Here is a 21,890-nt window from a genome sequence, read left to right on the forward strand (position 1 = left end):
GCTTTGTGGGGGATTTTTCAGGGCTTTCTGTACATAGGATCATATCACCTACAAATATGTGAAGTTTTACTTCTTCCTTTCCAATCTGGATGCCTTTTATTTCTTTATTGCTACAGACATAATTTTTTTAGTTAATATTTGATATTCTTTTAGCATGTTAGGTAATTCAACCTACTGTCATCTTGCTTCTATGGTTTCCATTGAAAATTGGCATTTAATCTAATTTGGACTCCCTTGCATAAAGCACATTGCTTTTCTTTTGCAGCTTCAGAACTTTCTTTGTGCTTTGCATTTGATCAGTATGTGATGGGACATATTTTTCCTGTTTGGTGTCCTCTGGTTTTCTTGGATCGGAAAGGTTTCTGTCATTATTTCTTTGAATATTCCTCCCTCCCATCCACTCTGCCTCCTTCCCTTCTTCCTTCCTTCCTTTCTTTCTTTCTTCCTTTCTTTCCTTTCTTTCTTTCTCTTTCTTCTGCATATTGTTGAGCTGATGATGTCCCAGACATCTCTTCCGTGATTTTCACTATTTGCATTTCCTTTTTTTTTTTCTGTTCCTCAACCTAACCCATTTTAATTATCTTGCCTTTAGGTTCACTGAATCTTTCTTCTGAAAATCAGCTGCTGAAACCCTCCTAAGAATTTCTCATTTCTAAATAAAACAGCAATTACTTGAACTCCAGGAATACAATTTGGTTCCATTTGAATTTTTTTTGTTTGTTTATTGAAAATTTTATACTGTTCATTCATTGTTTTTCTGATCTCCTTTATTTCTTTGTCTGTATTTTCCTTCATCATCTTGAACATATTGAAGTTTTTTGTTTTTTGTTTTTTTTTGCATGTATGAAAAAAAAAAAAAAAAAGAAAAAATCAACCCCAGCAAATTGAAGCCGGGTCTCCGGCATGACAGGCAAAAAAATCTGCCACTGAGCCACCATTGCACTGCCCTGAAGATTCATTTTTAGGACTCTTTTTTTTCTATATCCACAGTCTGGTCTTCATTTATGTTTTCTGGATTTTTATCCTCTTCTTTATATATCCCATCATTTCCTGTTTTTGTTTGTTTTCTTGTTTCTTTTTTTGTTTTTCGTTTTTGTCTTATAAACTTTTGTTGCAGTCACTGCATTTTACTATTTAAAATGTTACTTTTGTGATTTATTTCTTTAGATATCTGTTTCTTGAGTTTATATCCAGCTAGTGATATGATAGATGTTTTTCTTGAGTGTCAGGAGCTGAGAAAAATCACCTTTCACCTTCTTTGAGAATGGTTTTGCTTTGGCTGATGCTCTCCATCAAATTCGGAATTCCTATCAGAAGGCTGACCTTTCTTTTCTGAGGCTTTGTCTTGCTTTAGGCTTGTGCCTGCTATTTACCTTAGGAGTTCCCTTATTCATGGGCTTTGAATGTCCCTTCTACTTCCAGGAAACAAATCTACTCCTTCTCTGGGGCATTTCACTTTCCTAGAGCAGTCAACACATCTACTGTTAATGTCCTTCTAATGCATCTTCCAGATGATGTATTAGTTTCCAATTCTTAGTATGATAAAATATCACAAATTTAGTGGATTAAAACAGCATAAATTTCTTATCTTAACTTTTGTGCAGTTCAGAATTCTGAAATGGATTTCACAGGACCAAAAGCAAGGATTCCTCAGGACCACCTGCATCCTGGAGGCTATACAGGAGAATCCATACCTTTGTCTTTGCCAGCTACTAGAGGCCACCGAATTCCATGTTAATGGCCCCTTCATCCACATGTAGAGAACACTGATTCAACTTGTGCTCCATTACATCTCTTCTCTCTGACTTTGACCCTTCTTCCTCTCTCCTATAAGGACCTTTGCGGTTTCGCTGGACATTGGACCCACGTGGATAATCCAGTGCAACCTACCCATCTCAGGATCCTTAATTCAACCATAATTGCGAGAACACCTTTTCCATGTAGAGTAACATATTCACAGGATCCTAGGATTAGGATGTGGACATTCTGGGGAGCTATTTTGCAGCTGATCACTCAGGCATTACTACAATAGTCCCCAAATGGTCTCCCTTCCTTTATTTTTTTTTCTCTGAGTATAAGAGTATAAGAGGTCTCTACATGGCAGCCAGGGTGATGCTTTTAAAACAGAAATACAAGTTATTTCAAAATCCACCAATTACCTCTCATCTAATCAAAGTAAGCTAAAGTCCTCACAGGAAATAAGGCCCTGTGTGATGGCTCCATATAACCTCTTTGAACTTGTCTCCCATTATTCAACCACTCACTGCACTCCAGCCACTCTCTACTCCCCACCCCACGCTTGGACACATGCTGCTCCCTCTTTTTGTAGCTTTTTTCTCCTGGATAAACACATACTGAGTTCCCTCACCTCTTTAGGGTGTCTTCTCAGATGTCAACTTTACAGAGAAGCCTTTTTGTAGTTCTGAATAAAATAGCAATGATCTTCCATTTTGTGAACTCTCCCTAATGTCTTTCCCATCATATTTTACTCTATAGCACTTAGCACCACTTAAAATATGGTTGTTTTTGCTTTTCTTTGTTTCCTTTGTTTACTGTCAGTCTTTCCTGACTCTCTCATAACAGCAGAAATATTGTCAATGTTGTTCACCATTTTATCCCATGTAGGCATTGGTAAAATACTGCTTGAATGAATGAAATGCCATTTCTTCCCTTTTTAATATCTGCAGATTTCATATACTTAAATGTCAAACATTGATATAATTTGTTCCAAACTCTATGTGAAAAGTATGGATGAATTATTGGAGCAACCACCTGTTACTCTAAAATAATTGATATCTGAATATTGTTGACGATACAATGATTCTCAAATGTATGAGTCCTTGCTTAATATATGCCAGCGCTTGCATATTTTATCTAATTAGATTTTCAATAATTGCTCTCTTGAGTTTTGATCCAAACATACTTAAAGTGGCATTTCTAGAAAAAGCTCCTGATGTTGAATAAAGTTATTAAAGATTTAATGTTATCATCATTACCTATATAAAATGAAATAATTACATTCCTATCATTATATGTACACTTTGTTTTGCTAAAACCCATTAGATCTTTATGTAATCCCATGTTAATGATTTCATAATAAAATATTTTTCAATAAAGAAGGGTATATGTGGTTAGAAGTCATTGAATTATATATATGCAGTATATTTCAATATAAAGGGCACTAACAAATAAGAATAGCATGCTATTTAATGAGCAGATGGAGGGAAATACATTTTGTAAGATTTCAGCTAAGGATGTGAGTGAAGAATGAGTAGTTGTAAACTGATTGCTGCTTCAAGACAGGATTAAGAGAAACAGGATTAATTGCAATTCCATCCTGTCATGGAATTAATTGCAATTTCATCCTTTCCTGAGACAATGGTGGCCTAGAAACTGGTTTCCTCAGTAATAAGAGGTGCCATTGGAACGAATGCTGTCGTCACTCAAAGGGCCTTGATTACAGCATTTGAATACTGCATGACCCTTCACACCTGATTTATTGAAAGGATCTATGCTTTTCTTTTATGCACATGCAATTGCCTGTCAGGATTGTTCACTTCCACATTCCCCCCTAAATTAAGGCTTCATTAATGTCTGCTAATCCATTCAGATTAAACTGATTTATCACTCCCTCTAAAACATATTCCATAACTGCTCTGAAAGGATTAACCACATCGCCTTGTACACTTCCAAAACTTTTATTTTCATTATCTGCCTATAGGTATGTGTTTTCTACTAGATAATGAACCAATTTAAAGCAGGAATTTTTATTTATTTATTTTTTACCTTTTATATTTCCTGCACTAAGGACAATTGGTTAATAAATGTCAGCTGAAAAGAATGAATGGATTAATGGATGAACAAATGAATGGAGGAATATATTTTGTCAAATAAAAGTTCCATGCCAACAGAACATTTCTTCTACTATATGTGGTGGTTTTGAATGTTGTATTCAGAAAGTGGTACTGATTGTAAGTGCATCACATTTCCACTAGGCTGTGTAAATTTCGCCTAAAATGAACCATCCTGCCTTCTAATAGCAGTGCAAATTGTAGTGTTGTTTGTCACCCTATGTCTGAGTTCACGACACTTCAGTATTTTTACAAATTATCTTCTGCCCCCTCAGTTCCCAGGTCTTCTACATTTACTTGCCAGTAATAATTACTTGAGCTTCTTGATGCCAGGAGTTCTCTCAATTTACCCAATATATCTTTAGCAAGCATTCTATGATGAAGGAGACCTGACTGCAACCTAGAGACCAACTACTTGTGTCCTTGTCTCAACTTGTATATAGCTTAGAGGTGATGTTCAGGAAACCGATTCCTAAATTTAATTACATACTTTTCAGGAATATCAGTAGTAGAATTTAGACACATTTTTTAAGTAGTCTTTATTTGTCATTTGCTACTGGGCTTTCAGAGGCATAACTGCATTCTGGATTCAAATAATTTTTTCAACTTAAATATAACTCACAGTGTTTCCTTGGTAATAAATTTCAAATGATAACATTCAGTCATATGTAAAATAAGTGCATGAACATTCACTCTTTTATCTATTGAAAGGATTAAATGTAGAGGAATCCATGACTAATCCCATTATACAAGATGAGAGTTACCAAAGAAATACATGCTTAGTGGGTGTAGAAGTTAATGAGAGGTGGTACTTAATTTAAAATATTTATGAGCATGTACTATTCACTATGCATGATTACACTGATATCTCAAATGGAATATGTGAATAGAATTTAAAAACTCATGTCTAGAGGATTCATTTCTAAAGTCTGCCTAACAAAGACTGCTAAACCAGAATATGTAAAATCATCAAAGTGTATTTCAAAAACATCCAACTATTGAATACTTAAAATAAGAAATATGAGCTGATAACATTTGTCTTCTAAGTACCTCTGTTATCAATGATTTTTTGGTTATTCTGAGGGGGAAGCATCCCCATTTATGTGCACCATCTTACTACATGTGGTTATATCATGTTGCTTTTGCTCACTCGACCTTATTGGAAAATCTTTGTCAATAAAAGCAAACATTTTCATGACGTTATTAACATTTCCCAGGTGAAGATAGTGAATGCTATTCTCTCTTTGGGTCTGATTTACAGAATTTTCACAGATTAAGAACATTGCATTTTGTCCATTAACACTTAAAATAGATCAATTCTTTTGACTCTTCACAAGTGGAAAAAGGAACTTAGCACTTTTTTCTTCAAGAAAAGACAAAGAAGCTTAAATAATTGTGGAGTTCTTAAAGCAATTCACAAGTAAGGTAAAACTTGCTAATTCTAAACATGGTCTTATGAGGAAAGCCCATAATTCCTTATTTTCCTATTTGAATCCTTGACCTTGATTTACCCACATATAAGCTTTTCAAATTGTAAGATATATCTGTAAATCAGTTTTTCATCTTTATACTAAAGATGATATTGACTCCACTGCAAAATTGCTGTGGGTATTATGGGAAGGAAAATGTAGGGGCTGATACCTGTAAAACACATACAGATGATACCTATTACAATATTTATCTTTACTTTTGAGGAAACGTGGTTGATAGGGAGATTTCTTTTCTGAAAACTTCCCTGGAATTAAAGATAAGGTTAATTGTCCTTTTTTGTTTTCACACTGCTTATGTAAACTTTTCTCTTTAAGACCTAATATAATAATACTATATGACTTTCTACTGGTAATCAGCATGTTCTTGGAGTGTAGGAAATATAATTTATTAAACACCATACTGCCAGGCCATAGCACAATTCAGGAACTGTAAGTGTTAAATAAATATTTATTAAATTAAACTGAAATGTGTAAGATACTGAAACAAGAATGTTTAAAAGAAATGAAAAAATATTACGTGTATCAAAATCATCAATAAAAAGTGATCAATGTTTCCTTAAATGTATTAGAATGATTATTTAGATTATGATTTTGCAATTCACAGATGAAGAAGGATAAATAAATCTAATTCTCCAATATAAATATTTTTGCATCCCTCAGTGGAAACACAAACTTATGTTTATTTGTTGATACATGATAAAACAATATCTATCTGAATTACTTTTGAGTATTTTTGACAGTGACAATTCTCCTTAAATACAAAATGAAGATAATGGATACATTTTGGGGGGGCTTTACATATTAATCTCTCACTAAGAAATTACAAAAAAGCATAAACCTCTCTTGACTCAGTTAAATAATAATCCCCACTAAGTGAGCAAGGGTTAATAATGATAGAACACATTTAAGTAACAAGAATTTTGCACATATTCCTTCAAGAAAAAATATGTACGTCCATGAGACAGCCTAAAAACAATTTTAGCCAGCTTTCAAAACAATGAAAGAAATTACATTCTATTGTTGTAATTCAATAAAACGAAGTGGCAGTCATAACTTTATATTGTGATTGGTACACTAATATTTTAGTCAATAAGTGTTCTAGCTCAGTAGAAAACAAAAACTCCATGTTGCATGGACTTACTAGACACACATAAGCTGATGTTAGTTTTAATTCTGCATTATGATTATAAAATAGTTGTAATATAAAATTTAAGACAAAAATATTCATCATTTCACTCTAAAAAAATTAAATGAGGAAATTAGACCATTTAATCTAAAATGAATCAACACTGTTCCTTTCACATGCACTTGACTTTCGTCAAGACAGCGCTTGAGAAAAACTATAACCCTTGACAAAAACTGTGGCTAACACTTATCAGGCTTCTACTATGTCTTTTTCTTGCTATTTTTTTTACATGGACAAACTCACTTAGCACTCATCATAGTCCTATGATGTAAATACTTTTGATGTTCTACTTTACAGATGTGAAAATTGAGGCCTAGAGATATTAAATAACTTGTCGAAGACAATGTATCTGGAGAATACTGTTTGCTGTTTTGAATAAGAAATTACTTTAATTTTAATCTATTAAAATATAGAAGGGATGTTAATTTATAAAATAAAAACATTAGTTGGTCTTAATTCATAAGATCTAAGTTGAATTATCAACACTTCATAATAAAAATAACTTTTTTAGTCATACTATCAAATGATTATGTAATAGGTAAATGTTATTTTATATTAATAGCCTAGTTGTCACCTGAATAAGCATTGTTTATATGGCCAGGCAAGAGCATATGATCAAGTAGATTTTCTAGAGACCAAGTCCATGAAAATAACATTCAATAATAATCTGAAAACATAAAACTAACTGCAATCCATAAGAAATCAGATTAGAGCAAAATCGGTTTCGAGTTCAATGTGCTCCATAGAGCAGTTAGTTTGTAGAATAAAAGAGGCCTGAATTTTGAAGCTACTTAAATCATGTTTCGAGATAAGTAGTTTTGATTACTGCAACCTCTATGAACGTCTCTATCCTATAGAAAGTGGATGTATTAAGACAAACAATACAAAATTTTGAGGAGGACCTAAATGGCATGAGAATAGCATCTTTAGCAGCTCATGACGAATATCCCATGGCTAATAATTCTATCCTTTATGTAACCTGGGTCTGGAGAGTAAAAAAACAGCTCTATTAAAGGAAGGAAGCCCAGTTTTTAAAAGCAATCTCAATTTCTGTCTAACTTACTATTTTAAAACTAGTTTAGTTTTTAGTTGTGATTATACTTCAGGTCACCATTTCATTCCTATAACAAGTATCTTTTAAGATAAAGTAGCAGATCAAAAATGCATTAAAATTAAATACATTTACATACAATATTTTGAATTGTTATAAATATTCCGTTTACTGGATTATCTTTTATTATTAAAACATTTGAAAATAATAGGAAAATAATTAAAATACTGTCCTAATTATTATCAACCTATCACAGCCAAGGAAAGGTGACTGTCCTAAATTCCAATAGACCTGGCTTCATTTCTAAAAATCCCAGCACTCATTAATGACAGGCAGGAGACACTAGTCCATGAGACTCTGGTTTCTTGAACTCTGTACTGCGTGTGTTGTACCACAGCTTCACTCTTCACTTGATGAGCTTCGGCAAGTTGCTAGAATTTTCTTTCCCTTTGTCCTCTCAACTAGTAAACTAAGTATGATAAACTACTCGAAGTATCGTGAGGCTTAAATGAAGTCATATATATGTAAAACTCATAAAAGAGTTTCTTACACAAAATAGAAAACACAATGAATGTGAGTTATTAATTAGGTTTGTATCTTTGGTAGATGGCCTATTTTATCTCTGATCATTTTCCTTGAGGTCCCATGTGCTGTGTGTGTATAAAATATTCTTTGATCAGGGTGGGCCACAGTGGCTCAGAAGGAAAGAATGCTTGCCTACCATGCCAGAGGAAGCAGGTTTGATTCCCGGTGACTGCCCATGTAAAAAAAAAAAAAAGATTATTTGATCAAAGACAAGATTTGTTCCAAATACAGGAATTGACAATTTCTGTGGAACTTCTTCCTACAGAAGGAGAGCAGAAAGGTCATTACAGCACTGCATAGTATTATATATTGACCACCTTTACAGTGCTGGACTCACCATAATGAGAGCATCAAAAGAAGCTTAACTTAAAATCCCTGTCTTCCAGATACCAAGGCAAAACATAATGTACACAATATACTTAATAGTGAGATGAGTGTTAAGTAAAAATGCAAGGCATGATATAAGTTAATAAAATAATTGTCTAATAACTAACTTTGGAATAAGTGTATTGTTTTCATAGAGTAAATTATGAAAAGAGCAGAGTAAATTCATCATAGTTTGAGAATAATAAGCAATGCTTCACTGAAAACTAAATCTCCAAATAATGGGCAAATGGGAGTTAATTTTAGTTATCCATCTATTATGAATTGTGTTTGATAATGAATTTTCTTAGCTCATCAGAATTTTGTTCACCATTAGTAATTGAAGAGCTGGAAAATAATGCACAGGTGAAAATGCTTCTGGGAAGTGAATTTCAATAATGAACTTCAGTCTTGACAAATGGTTAGATTATCTTGAATCTCCTAAATCATGGAGTTAAGTGATTTTAACTTCTTTATTATTTTCTTTCCTTACCCTAATGGAGATCAATTAAGCCACTATATTCAGAACCCTAAATAATTGAACAAAGCCTGTTATGCTTTTAAGACATTACACTGCAATTACTCTTTCTAAACTCACATTTTTGCAATAATATAAGCAATTGCATACATACTCGTAGAACAAAAAAAATCAGGTATGGTGCTATTATTAAAAAATACTATTCTATATAGCCATTTGGCAGTTATATTATCTCTAGTTTGATGGATTAAGCCTCAAAGCCACATTTATAAAAAACTTGCTAAGTGCCAAATAAAGCCTAAGTAAGCCCATTTTCTTTTTCCTGTCTTATTTAAAATTGGTTTACCTCCTGTATACTCATTTGGTTTCTCCCTGTCTTCCTTCCACATCATGCACTGAAGTGACTTGCATAAGAATAATTGCTCAAGGAAGTGCATTTATACTACTGGAGTTTGATGAATAATTTCCTGAATGTATTAATTATAAGTTATAGTTTACCACAGTGAAAAGCAAACTCAGTAGAGCATATTTCAGAATGTTTTCTTCTACATAACACCTAAACTATATTTCTCGAGTAAAGGAAGGACTACAAATATATTTTAAAACCCATCTTGTTAGAACAATCCTTTGACTAACTGGAAATGTATTGAGATCTATATTTTGCTTTTCTGTACAAAAAGTTGTGTGGAATTATATTTTACAAGTGTGTTTTTGGAAATAATTCCTATTTTAAGGGCATTAAAATCTTTCTATTATGTATTTATAATATATGAGGATATATTTACACATACCTATTCATATACGTTTTATACCCATGTATGCTTTGATTTTAAGAGAAGGTATTATTTATTCATGACATAGTCTTGAATTTGAAGGAATCTAATGACAAATTTTGTTTTAAATTATTTTTAAATATGTAAAATAGTAGAAGCAATCAAGAAAAGTCTGTGCTAATTAATTTGTTATATCATAGAGCTGCCATTAATGGCACTATATGGTTGGAGCAAGTGTATTTTACATTGTAAAAAGGTTGCATTCAGAATTCTTAGAGTCTAACCAAAAACAGGTTTTTGTATTGTCCTGGCTTTACAAATAGAGCTATAATTTTGCTCTTTCATCTTTCTGGGTGGCAGTTATATAAATAAAGATCCGCAAGGACAGTAGTGTTGTCTCTTTTATTCATTGGTGTATCCTCCAAACTTAAACAGTGCTTGATGCAGTAGGGTTCAATAAATATCTGTTGAATGAATGAAGAAAATATGTAAATTTATCATCACCAAATCCTGAAGGAAGAGAGGGATGAGCACCTCTGCATGCAAATAATGTTTTATTCTCTCAAATCTATTTAAAAATGCTACAATTCATCATTTCCGGTGCCGGTATCAGGGAAGCTTGTGATTTCAACTTTGAAGTGCAGGGTGATCAAACTGTCATTCATGCAAATTTTTAAGTATAGTGCAGATATATTTTATCCAAAAATTGTTCGGTTTCAAACACTGAATAGTTTCAAATACACAAAAGCTTTAATATTATTAAATAAAATTTTGAATAATGTGTTTGACTTTTTGAATATAAGACTGAGTACAAAGCATGCATATTAATTTATCATCCAAATACAGATGGATTTCTTACTCTTTTGATATTTATAAAACTATAAAGAAGCACATAAATGAAATATAAAATTTAAAGATAAAAGCAAGTAATTGCTTTACATTGATTATCTGTTCTCACTCTCCATTTTTTTTTTATTTTGGGAGGGTGTTTTAGTTTGCTAGTTGCCAGAATGTGATATACCAGAAACAGAATGGCTTTTAAAAGGGAGAGTTTATTAAGTTGCACACATCTCCATGGAAACCATCTAATCAAAAGTTACAATCCACAATTGGGTGGGCCATATTTCCATGTTCATAATAAAAAATATTTCACATGGCAATAATGAATGAGAATTAAAGGATGTAGCTTTTCTGTAGCTTCAAACCAGCACAGGGAGAATGAAGAATATGTGGGTGTGCAGAGAATGTATCACAGGTAAAGGAGAACAAAACTTGCGTTTCCTACAATCTTAATAGTTGCAGTTGCAATTCTAGTCCATCTGTTGTCACAAGTTTTCTTTTTCTCTGACATAAATTTGATCAATGGGAGAAGTATAGCAATATTAGCCCTCTGGTAGGTGAGATCTATATTAATCATGCTTTTTGGACCTGGAATCAGTCTTAGATGGCACCATGATCCTAACTTCATAATTTTCCTTTCAGCTCAGGCTTAAATGCCTCCATATTCCTAGGCTGCTATCAATAAAAAGACAACCTGAGTGAAATATATTCTGTATCCAATGAATTAAAAAAAATAAACAGATGTTTTATGTTTAACCAGATAGATTGAAAAAAAAGAAGTGGCTGGAGGCAAGGAAATTAAATAGAATGATATTAAACCAGGTATCAAGTAATTAGAATTTGGAGTAGAATTACTCCTTTGGACTGGGCAAAAAAGACGTAATTCCAAAAGGTTAATAGTAGCTGGTAGTCTCACAAGGGGGTTGTTTTAGTTTGCAAAAGCTATGAGGATGCAATATACCAGAAATGGAATGGCTTATAGTTTTAAGGCCATGAAAATGTCCAAATTAAGGCAAGGCTACAACAATGTCCAAACTAAGGCATCTGGGTTTCTGAGCTGGAAAGGCACATGGAAACATCTGCTAGCTTTCTCTCCAAGCCTCCCCAGTGACTTCCTGGGGTTCTGTCTTACCTGTTGGCTCTGTTCATTCTAAAGCCTTTTCCAAAATAGTTCCCTCATAAAGGCTCCAATGAGCACCCCACCATGAATGGGTGGAGACTCATCTCCATGGAAACCATCTAATCAAAAGTTACTACTCACAATTAGATGAGGCCCATCTCCATGGAAACAATTGAAAAGATCTTCAAGACTTTTGAAAAGATCTTCAAGACTTCAACATTCACCTTTACCGGAATCTTCAGTCTACATCATTTCCCACTGAGTTTGGAATCGTCATGTACAATAGACACATATATACTGTTTGTTCTGCTTCCACAGAGAGAGTTCATTAGGAAATTCACTTCAGTTAATAATATTATAGAATTCTGTCTAAAGCACATAATGCAGCAATATTGCCAAATGCCTATAATGTATGAGCATATGCTTAGTTTCAAAATTTCTACAGTTTTCAGGGAGAAGTCGTAATTATCAGTATAATATCAGTATTGTCTTGGGTTGTTTGTATTTTGGATATTTGTCATTCTTACTTTTGATTTATGAATGCCAGATAGATCAATTTCTTCTTTACAGCCCTAATTTGCTGTGCGTTATTTAGCAAACTACTATATTATAGTGATGTGTATATATATATAAAGATTGTTTTTAGTGTAATTTTCCAGTAATTAGATTTAAGACATTTATGGATTGCAATTCACAAACAAATGGTCCCCACTTTTTCATCTGTCATAGCAATTTATTAGTCATGTACTCTGTGTGATACTGCAATTTAGCAACTAGCAAATTGGTTATCAAAATGAGCATGTAAAATCAATGGCTTATAGAGCATTGTTTCAAAACATAAAATTATATGCAAATGTTCAAATGTTTATTTTACAAGATAAATAAGTATTTCACACATGGTGCTAGCAAGTTGGTTATTGAAAATTATCTTGTTTCTTTCTAATTTATATATGTCTTTTGTTTGGAATAGTGGAAGGAGAGAAAAGAGACACAAGTGGGTAGTCTATAGCTGATAGGAGAGACCACTGCTAGATTCGTGATGTAAGCTGGGTCAATAGAAATTTTTTTCCTTGAATCATAAACAAGTCTAAAAGGATATTATTTTGTCCTGATTAAGTCCTGGCATGGCCATATTTAGCCAATAATATATTTTAAAAGTCAGAGAAAGCCGTTTTATAGAGAAAGACAGAAAAAAAAAAAAGCGCATGGAGCAATCAATGTGAAAGTTCTTAGAGACTCAAAGTAAGAACACTCTAGAGTAGCTGGCTGTTATTATATTTTGGACAAATAACCATATAGTATTTAGTATAGACTTCTGAAAGATTATATAATATTCATAATGGCCATATAGGTTGCTTCAATTAAATTTTATCCATTTACAAATGAGGAAACTGAAGCAATAAAAGTTTGTGTCCTGTTCAAGTTACCCTTGTAATGGGTAGTAGAGTCAAGCAGTAGAGTCAGGTTTCAAAACCTAGGCATGGAGCCTGCAGAATTTATGTCACTATCCATTGTATTGGCCAAGCCAGTTACTGTTGGCTCTTGATGATGTAGTTCCATTCTTCATTATTCTCCTATGCATTTTTTTTGCCTACCTTCCTCCAAATTCCAGAAAATAGCTATCCAATTTCTAAAAGATTTCTTCAAGAACAAAGCAAAGCCTTTATTTAGTTGGGAAGAATAATGAGAAGACTCCCTACTTCTGTCATGGAAGGGGAAGTGGAGAGTGAAAGGCAGATGGGATATATTTCAGATGATGCTGGCAAAGACATGCCAGCTGGCAACCATTGGATCATGTTAGTGAATTCTCACTGTGGAAACCCAAAGAAGATATGCATCATGATTCATTTAGAAATATTTATTTTTACCAGTATATAAGACAGATAAATTTCCTTCCTATTTCCTAGAGAAAAACAAAGTCAATAAAAATGAATTTATGAATAAATTGCTTATAGATAGATGGAACCTAAAATGTCTGCCTTTCCAAATCTTGAAATGGAGGTGGTGGTGGGAGTTTTACCCTATAGTTTTAAAAATTAATTTTTGCATACATTTAAGAAGAAGGTGGAAAACAGTATGCTTCCACAATGATTTAACTGGGAGTTACATGATTTTCATTTTAGGATTCATAGATTATTTTCCTAGAATGAAAATCTTTTGAACAGCTTGCAGTGTTTCTTATTCTAATTATACTTATTCAGCAGAAAAGTGAACAGTATAGAAAAACAATTGAATTAGCTATATTATAATACCCTTAGGAAAATGTCAATTTGTATGTTAGTGTTTTTTATATTCCTGAGGGCTGAAGTCAAAGAGATACTCCAAGAATTTTAAATTAGGTACTTTTTCTTTCCTGATAAGGTACCAAATTAGGAAATGCAGTCTATAATACATAAAATGTTCAGTGAATTTGTGCATTTATGCATTAAATAGAAATGTCTCATGTATTTTGAGTTTATGATCAGACCAGATCAATAGAATTTGACAAATATTAGGAATATTAAAGCTGAAAAATTACTTTTTTCTAACCTTCTTGTGGACACACAACTTTAACTCTCTTACCATCTGAAGAAAGTTCTTAATACAGATTTACAAGTCAGCTTTGCCTCCATTGCTCATAGCTCAAATTCTTTGCCCAAGGGTACTGGGATAAACACACCATTTGACTTCTGACCTTCACCAATTCCTTTAGTCCCCATCTAGAATACAAATTTACCCCACAATCAATAACTGCAAATCTAGTTTAAGACAAATCTTATCTCTCTTTGTAAAAAGCACTCATTTTCAGTATTTTCATTCTTCTACACCTTGACTGTTGAATTTTCAAAATTTTCTTTAAATTTATAAGCTCAAATCTCAACTGGGCCATTTAAAACATTAAAAAATCTGGCATTTAATTTGACTTGTTTTTAAGTTCATTTTCCTCTCCGCCTCAACTCCTACCATCCATCAGTATGCGGAAATATTCATATGGAGGCTGCTAAAGCTCCATATATCTCATCCCCTTAGATAATCTCTTACTTCCTTGTTTATATCATCCAGTAATGTACTCTGGAGGTGATTGCGTCAAGTAATCAAAATCTGCCTGATGTAGATGAGGCACAAGGTGAATTACAGTAAATGAGGAAACTGATTTTCCATTGATGATCACGTTCACAATAGCATATAAATCCTTATAAAAATGACTCTTTTTTATTGCTATTAAATGAAAGTTATAATTTTCCTTCTGATTTCCTCATTGAACTCAGCTGTGACTATTCTCGAAATACTTAAGTTGTTGTCACTTTTTATTACTTCTATTTGAGATTATGATCAGAGATTTATATCTATAAAATAATTTGAATACTTTAAAGGCTTTCTTTCTTAAAATGCTTCAGAAGAACAGTGTTCCTGAAAGATTAAAAGGGCTGTGCATGTTTATTAAATCAAGATCATTGATTACAATATTTTACTCTAAGCTTTTAACCGTTTTTCATAATTTAACTCTAATTCTGAAAAACCACATTTATGTTATTCATCCATTATAATTTTTAACTTATCAAATGAACTTAAAATATCTTTCTCTTTTTTTTTTGCTTTAAGTATTTAGTTGCCTTATTATTTGAGCCTCACAGGTTTATGTTTGTTAAATTTTCTCATTAAATTTCATAATGTCCCTCTATATTAATTGTAGTGCTTTCATCAATTACTTCCACCAATATGATATCAATATTGACAGTCATATTTACCCTTGGTTTATATTTACTAAGAACACATTACCATTTCTGCATTTCAAATTTTCTAACCTCTACTGACTTAAGTAGAATTGTGTAAAGACTATGCAGTTGTCATTGTCTTTTAATAGATGAATGTTGCTCATTCATACTTAAAGTAGTATGATACACTTCATCCTGTTGTTTCAACTGACTTTTTAGAATTAAAAAAAAAAGTGATTTTGGGTGCAAGGGTAGTTCAGGAGTAGAATTCACACCTGCCACGTGGAAGATCTGGGTTTAATTCCCAGCCTGTGCGCTTCCTCTACCACCCCTCCAAAAAATCTATTCTTCATTTCCCTGCAGATACTAGCTATTCACTTCTTTTATGTTGTAACTTTCATCATCTCTCCTTACATTCATAATCATATTGATATTTGCATACTATTATTTGCATATAACAATTTTGTTTACAAAATTATATTACTTTTCTATATTTTTCACTGAAATTATCACTATAATAAATGAAAAGTTGAGAATAACTTCAGCTCTTTTCTTGCGCCACCAAAATCCTCTATTCTTAAATTTGTTGAGGGACAAGACACAAGGGACAAAACTCATGACTCCCTCTTCCCCTTGCCACAAAGGCCAAAACTTGTGACCATTTTCACCCCAATTCCCTCTGCTGCAACTCATGACTCCCCATGCCGAACATCCCTTGAGGCAAAAGATAAAGAGCAAACAGGTCAGAACAGACACAGTGAAGAAGAAAAGCCCCCCCAACCCCACCCCAGTGTCACTTACCTTTAAAACACACCCCCCACAACAATGAGCTAGAGCCATTTTTCTTTCCTTTCACTGGCAGGTCTCGCTGGCCCCCGCCTCCCTGTTCTCTCCCTGCTTTCTCCTTGCTTTCTTTTCCTTCAATAAACCTGTTAAAGTTTTGGCTCACTGTCCTTTGTGGATTCCTTAATGTCTCTGTGCCTTACATAATGGTGCTGAAACCCGGGAATGGAGATTAGACCGAGGTTTAAGTTTCCAGCCCCCAGAGCTCCAGGAACCTCCCAGTCACTCAGTTTCTGAACCAGCACAGGATTGAGCTTTCCATGCACTTAGCATAAGTCTCCAGGCTCAGACCATCTCAACATAACGCCAGCTCACATCCAAGGCATTCAGAGGTCTTCAACTAATACGGCCCTATTTTGAGCCCACCCCCCTTTACCGTTTGCATCACCATGCAGGAGGACATTTTCTTCAGCTTCTTGAAGAAGGTATTCCCTTACCCTTTTCCCCTTCTCTCCTTCCAATAACCCCCCTTTTATATCTTGGCTCACCGTGTGGTTATGAGTTTTGGACTGAAACCGGTTACGTCCTTCCTCTTCCCACCACAGCTCGAGCACCCCTCTTTTCATTTTGCCCCTCCCTTGGCCCAACACCAGCCCTCTTCCATATAAGGAAAGACTGAGGATTTTCTGTGGGGTTCACTAAAAATACTTCAGTGCAATACTTCTGCGGGGCCCATGGCGGTTTTCGCTCAGGTGCACTGTTTTGGGCCCTGGGGCCCCACACTCTTTGTCTCAAAATCTGAGCGCTCAGTTTGAACCTCCCACAGGAGCACAGATGTTTCAGACCTTCTCGGCCCAGCCACTGAAAACTGACTGACAAGGTCCCAGTTTCCGCTGTGGCCAGAAGAGCTCACTAGCTATCAAAACTTCACTCCTAGTCCCAGTGGATTTGGGGGACACCTGGGAACCCACTCAGTGACTCACTCTCTCTCTCTGTCATGCAGACATGGGAACGCCCATCTGCGCCCCTCAGAAATCCAGTCTCTGCCCCTGAATTGTGAACCCAAAGAATAATCCCACAGAGTACCCTCATTTTTTTCTTCTTCCTCACCCTCTCCTTCCTTAGCCCAGAAAATGGTACTTTAAAATTCTTACTGACCTTGATAACTTCCTGCGGTGATCTGCAAAGTGGGATGAGCACCCTAATCCAAGCCTTTTGGATGCTCCATGCTGTCCTCACTGCGTTCTTCATTAACTGCCTACCAAATCTTCCTCTTGAAGGAAAAACCGAAACCTCCCACTCCTTCTCCCTCTTCGGAAGAAACAAGCCCTTCCACTCGTTTTCCCTCTTCTCTCCTTCCCACCGACTCTTTCCACCCAGCTGACCAGCCTCCTCCTTATGACACCCGCAACCCTCGGCCCTCCCGCACCTCCCGCCCCTTCCCCACTTCCTCCCCCTTTTCTGAACCCTTTCACCATCACCATTCCCAGTCGCAAAGACCAGTCCCCTTCCCCGCTTTCTCAAATCCGTCGCCCCTCCCTCCCTCTCCTTCCAGTTCCAACCCCCCCATTACCTCAGCCTCACCTGCCCCTCTCCACCAGTATTTTTCTCCTTAGGGAAGTTAGCAGGATGCGAAGGCATTGCCAGGGTTCACATTCCTTTTTTTCTCTGATGTTTCAGAAATCGAACAACATTTAGGTTCCTTTTCTACCGACCCTACACGATATGATAAAATGTTTAAATATCTAACTCAAACCTGTGATCTCACCTACTAAGATGCGGATGTAATTCGTACTTCCTCTACCACCCAGAAAACAAAAAGAAAAGCGCATTTGGGCAGCAGCTACCGCTCATGCACGCCAAATTTTTACTATTGACCCTCAAACTTACTCACAGGGCTCTGCTGAAGTTCCCTGATCACCCCCTAATCGGAATTACCAACCCAATTCTCCTAATTTACTCCACTTCCTCACTTGTCTCTTAGAAGGAATAAAAAAGCAGGATTTAAGGCGGTCAATTTTGATAAGCCTTTAAAAATTCCCAAGGATCTGAAGAAAACCCCACAGATTGAGCCATTTAACTGATTCTATCCTCAAATACACTAATTTAGACCCAAGCACTCCACTCTGTAAGGATGCCTCTTCTTAGTATGCGCACTTCATTATGCATTCCACCCCAGACATTCGGGAAAAACTCCAAAAACTAGAGCAAGGACCCAAAACATTGCAGGATGAACTCATCTGGGTTGCTTTCCATGTTTTCAGCAATAGGCAGGAGGAAAGGGACACCAAAAAACCAGCTCAAGAAAAGCATAGACAGGAGCAAAAAAACCTTGCTATTTGTTATTGGCCAATGCCCTGTGAGGATCCACCCATGCCTGGCGAGATGCAGTACAACCAGGAACTAAAGCACCCCATGTCCCTGTTTTCGCTATGGCCAGGAGGGACCTTGGGTAAAAGCTTGCCCTAATCCCAAGCCGCCTCCAGGGCCTTGCCCTCTCTGCCGTAAGACAGGAAACTGGAAAGTTCACTGTCCTTTGGTTTTGAACCACAGGAGAAGACATCTATCCATAACAAGCGGTCATTCCTCCGGATTTGAAGTTTCAGACCTCCTCAGACTAGCCACTGAAAGCTGATGAGGCTCAGGCTCCTCAGCCCCAACACTTCCGATCTCCATGACCAAGCCCAGGGTAACCATCCTCATGGCAGGTAAGCCAGTCTCTTTTTTGGTTAACACAAAAGCAGTATTTTTGGTCTTACTTGAGTTTTGGGGGCCTTTAATCCTTTCCCTAATATCTATCATTGAAGTTAATGGAAAAAAACACCCACCCACTACAGACCTCACCCATAGCCTGCACTCTTCAAAACACCTCCTTTCCTTGCTCATTCTTCATAGTGCCTACATACCCAGTCTCCTTCTTAGAACAAGACAGTCTAACTAAACTAAACATGGTGCTCACGCTTACCTTACTTTCAGAGCTAAGCCTCTTACCACCTGCACTCCTTCTGCTTACCCTCAGCCACAAACTTCACCCAACCCCAACCTTAGACATTCCCAGTGTGTCATAAATATTTGATGTTATTCTGACAAGTTTGATTTTAATAGTCATTGTATGTGATGAGATGTTTGCTTAGAGTAAGTGTAAAGGATGTAAAGATTGTTATTTTGTTATAAGGGAAAAAGGATAGTTTTGTCTTGAAATAAAATAAATGGTTGTTACAGAATGAGGAAAAAGTTGGCAAAACTTGAATGGATACAGTAAGTCACAAAATGTTTGTGGAAAGGAAAATTATGGTCAAAGTAGGAAAAATCTAATGGACCTATCCAAGAAATGCTTTAAAGCTGTAGTGTCAAATATAGTAATATAAATTATTAATACAAAATTACAATTTAATTTTCTCTCTGTTAAAATAAAGTTTTCTTGGATTATTAGTCTATTATAATAAAAGTTATAAAAGTCTTGTCTACCTACTGAGACAAGAATCTATACCCTAGTCTATCTGTCACCCTAAAAATTTCAGTATCCCTCATTAACCAATCCTTTCCCACTCCCCTGAACATAAACCTAAAACTGAAATGTAATGTTTTTCTTCTACTTCTCCTAACCACTCTAGACATTCTGAGAGGGGTAGGCAAAAGAGGGGGCAGTCTAATCACATCACAAATGCTTTCAAATTTGCTTGGCTGCAAAAACTTGATGCAAATCCTTCCTGGTTTGAAATGTCATTATGGCTCTGCTACATATTTCTCCTTATAGACTTTTTATCGTTTTATAAATACTTCTCACCTTAGCACCTCAGTTCTGCAAATTCATAAATCAGTTTCTATGCTGTGCAATTACCTTGGTTCATAACATGTTACTCTTAAGCTCTTTCAGAAAAAGCACCCTAAGCTACCAGAAACTCGCAAGCCAAAAACTGATGAGTCTGGCCCCCGACTACGTTTCATTGCAAATCCTGCCCCTACCCTCCAAAAACACTTAATGCCACCCCTGTCCAGCAGGAAGTAGCTAAGGAAGACAAATGGTGCCCCACCTACTTCCCTTAAATCTAGCCTAACCATCCCAAGTATATATATTAATCCAAAGGCAGGAATGAGGGGTCACAAGAGACGAAACTCGTGACTCCCCACTTGCGGCAGTGACTGAAATTTGTGACCCTTTCCCCTCATCCCCTTTGCCAAATGTCCCTCGAGGCAAAAAATAAGGAACAAACATGGCAGAACAGACACAGCAAAGAAGAAAGAAGAAAGGCACCCTTCTCTGCCAACGTCATTTACCCTTTAAAACACAGCACTCACAACAAAGAGCCAAAAAGAGCCAAAGAGTCTCACTGGCTCCTGCCTGCCTATTCTCTCCCTGCTTTCTCCCTTCTTTCTTTCCCTTCAAAAGCTATTAAACTTTAACTCACTGCCCTGCCTTAATGTCTCCAGACCTAACATTGAGATATTTAGAATTTGTAGCTAAATATAAGGGTTTTCAATGTAAAACATTTTATCTGCTTTAAAAGTTATTTCCAACATTTATATTATATGCTTCTAAATCATCAACAATTACACAAATTTGTCCAAGTTTCATTTTGCTCACCCTCTCTACCCACCTTATCAGAGATAAACTCTTGAACAAAGTGTTTTATAACTTGAAAACTTTCACCATTTTTAAAAAAATTGTTGTTGCTGTTTAACTGTTGCATACTTTTTTATAATTTACATGGTCTTGTTACTGGTTCCCTGTGGCCAATGCTGCCACCTAAGCCCTGACCTAGGTTTGGTAGTCACAAAACTAAAATAATTTAGAGACAAGAGGGCCAGTAGAAATAAGTAATAATGCTCATTAAAAGAGAAGTTTATGAAAAAGAGAGAGTACACATTGAGAGGTTAACCCGGATACCCAAGGGAGAGACATACACCGAGTAGAAAGGGCTACCTTGTTTTGTAGAACAGTTTGGTTGGTAGCATGTTCCCATAGTAACCTTTGAATATTAGGTGTCTTCTTTGTTCTAGGAGGATATAGGTAGCATAATTCATGGTTTGTTGTCACATACCTAAAATTTGTCTTTGGGCAAATGGTTAGCAATCTTTATGACCCTATACTTCCAATAATTAGCTAAGAGTTTGCTTTGGGCCCAGAATTCTACAAGCTTCTGTGGTTTGGGGAGGCTTCAGTAGTTTTGGTGAGGTTTGGAGGCTTTAGGGAAATTTTTGTCCCAGGAGGTTTGCAGCTCTATGTTAGTTCCTTTGGAATTAGATAAGGAACAAGGGAGCAGAACTTAGTAGGAAACTAGGAAGTTACAGTTGTCCTAATATCATCCATCAATTCCACCCTGAAAGAGTTCAATCCCTTTAATCTTAAAAGGAGGTTGAAAGATACATTTTTGATATTTTCAGAGTTGAGAGAGTGCATGTAAGAATATGCATAATTTCTAACAATGTTGGAAGGGTTGGGGGACATGAGAGAATGCAAAAATATTATTATGTTACAGTCCACCTCATCCCGCCACTCATAATCTTTCCACCACCTCTTTTCTGCATAATTCCCTGAGTTGGGGAATGGGAGACTACAGTTTTATAGCATGAAATGTTGAGAAACGAGAAAACAGTAGCATTTGGGGGAAGGCAAATATGCTCTCACTTATTTAGAGCTACTCTGCCCCCCATTCATTTAATTTGTCATATAA

Source organism: Tamandua tetradactyla, chromosome 9 (genome assembly GCF_023851605.1).
Source record: "Tamandua tetradactyla isolate mTamTet1 chromosome 9, mTamTet1.pri, whole genome shotgun sequence".
NCBI classification, from domain to species: Eukaryota; Metazoa; Chordata; class Mammalia; order Pilosa; family Myrmecophagidae; genus Tamandua; species Tamandua tetradactyla.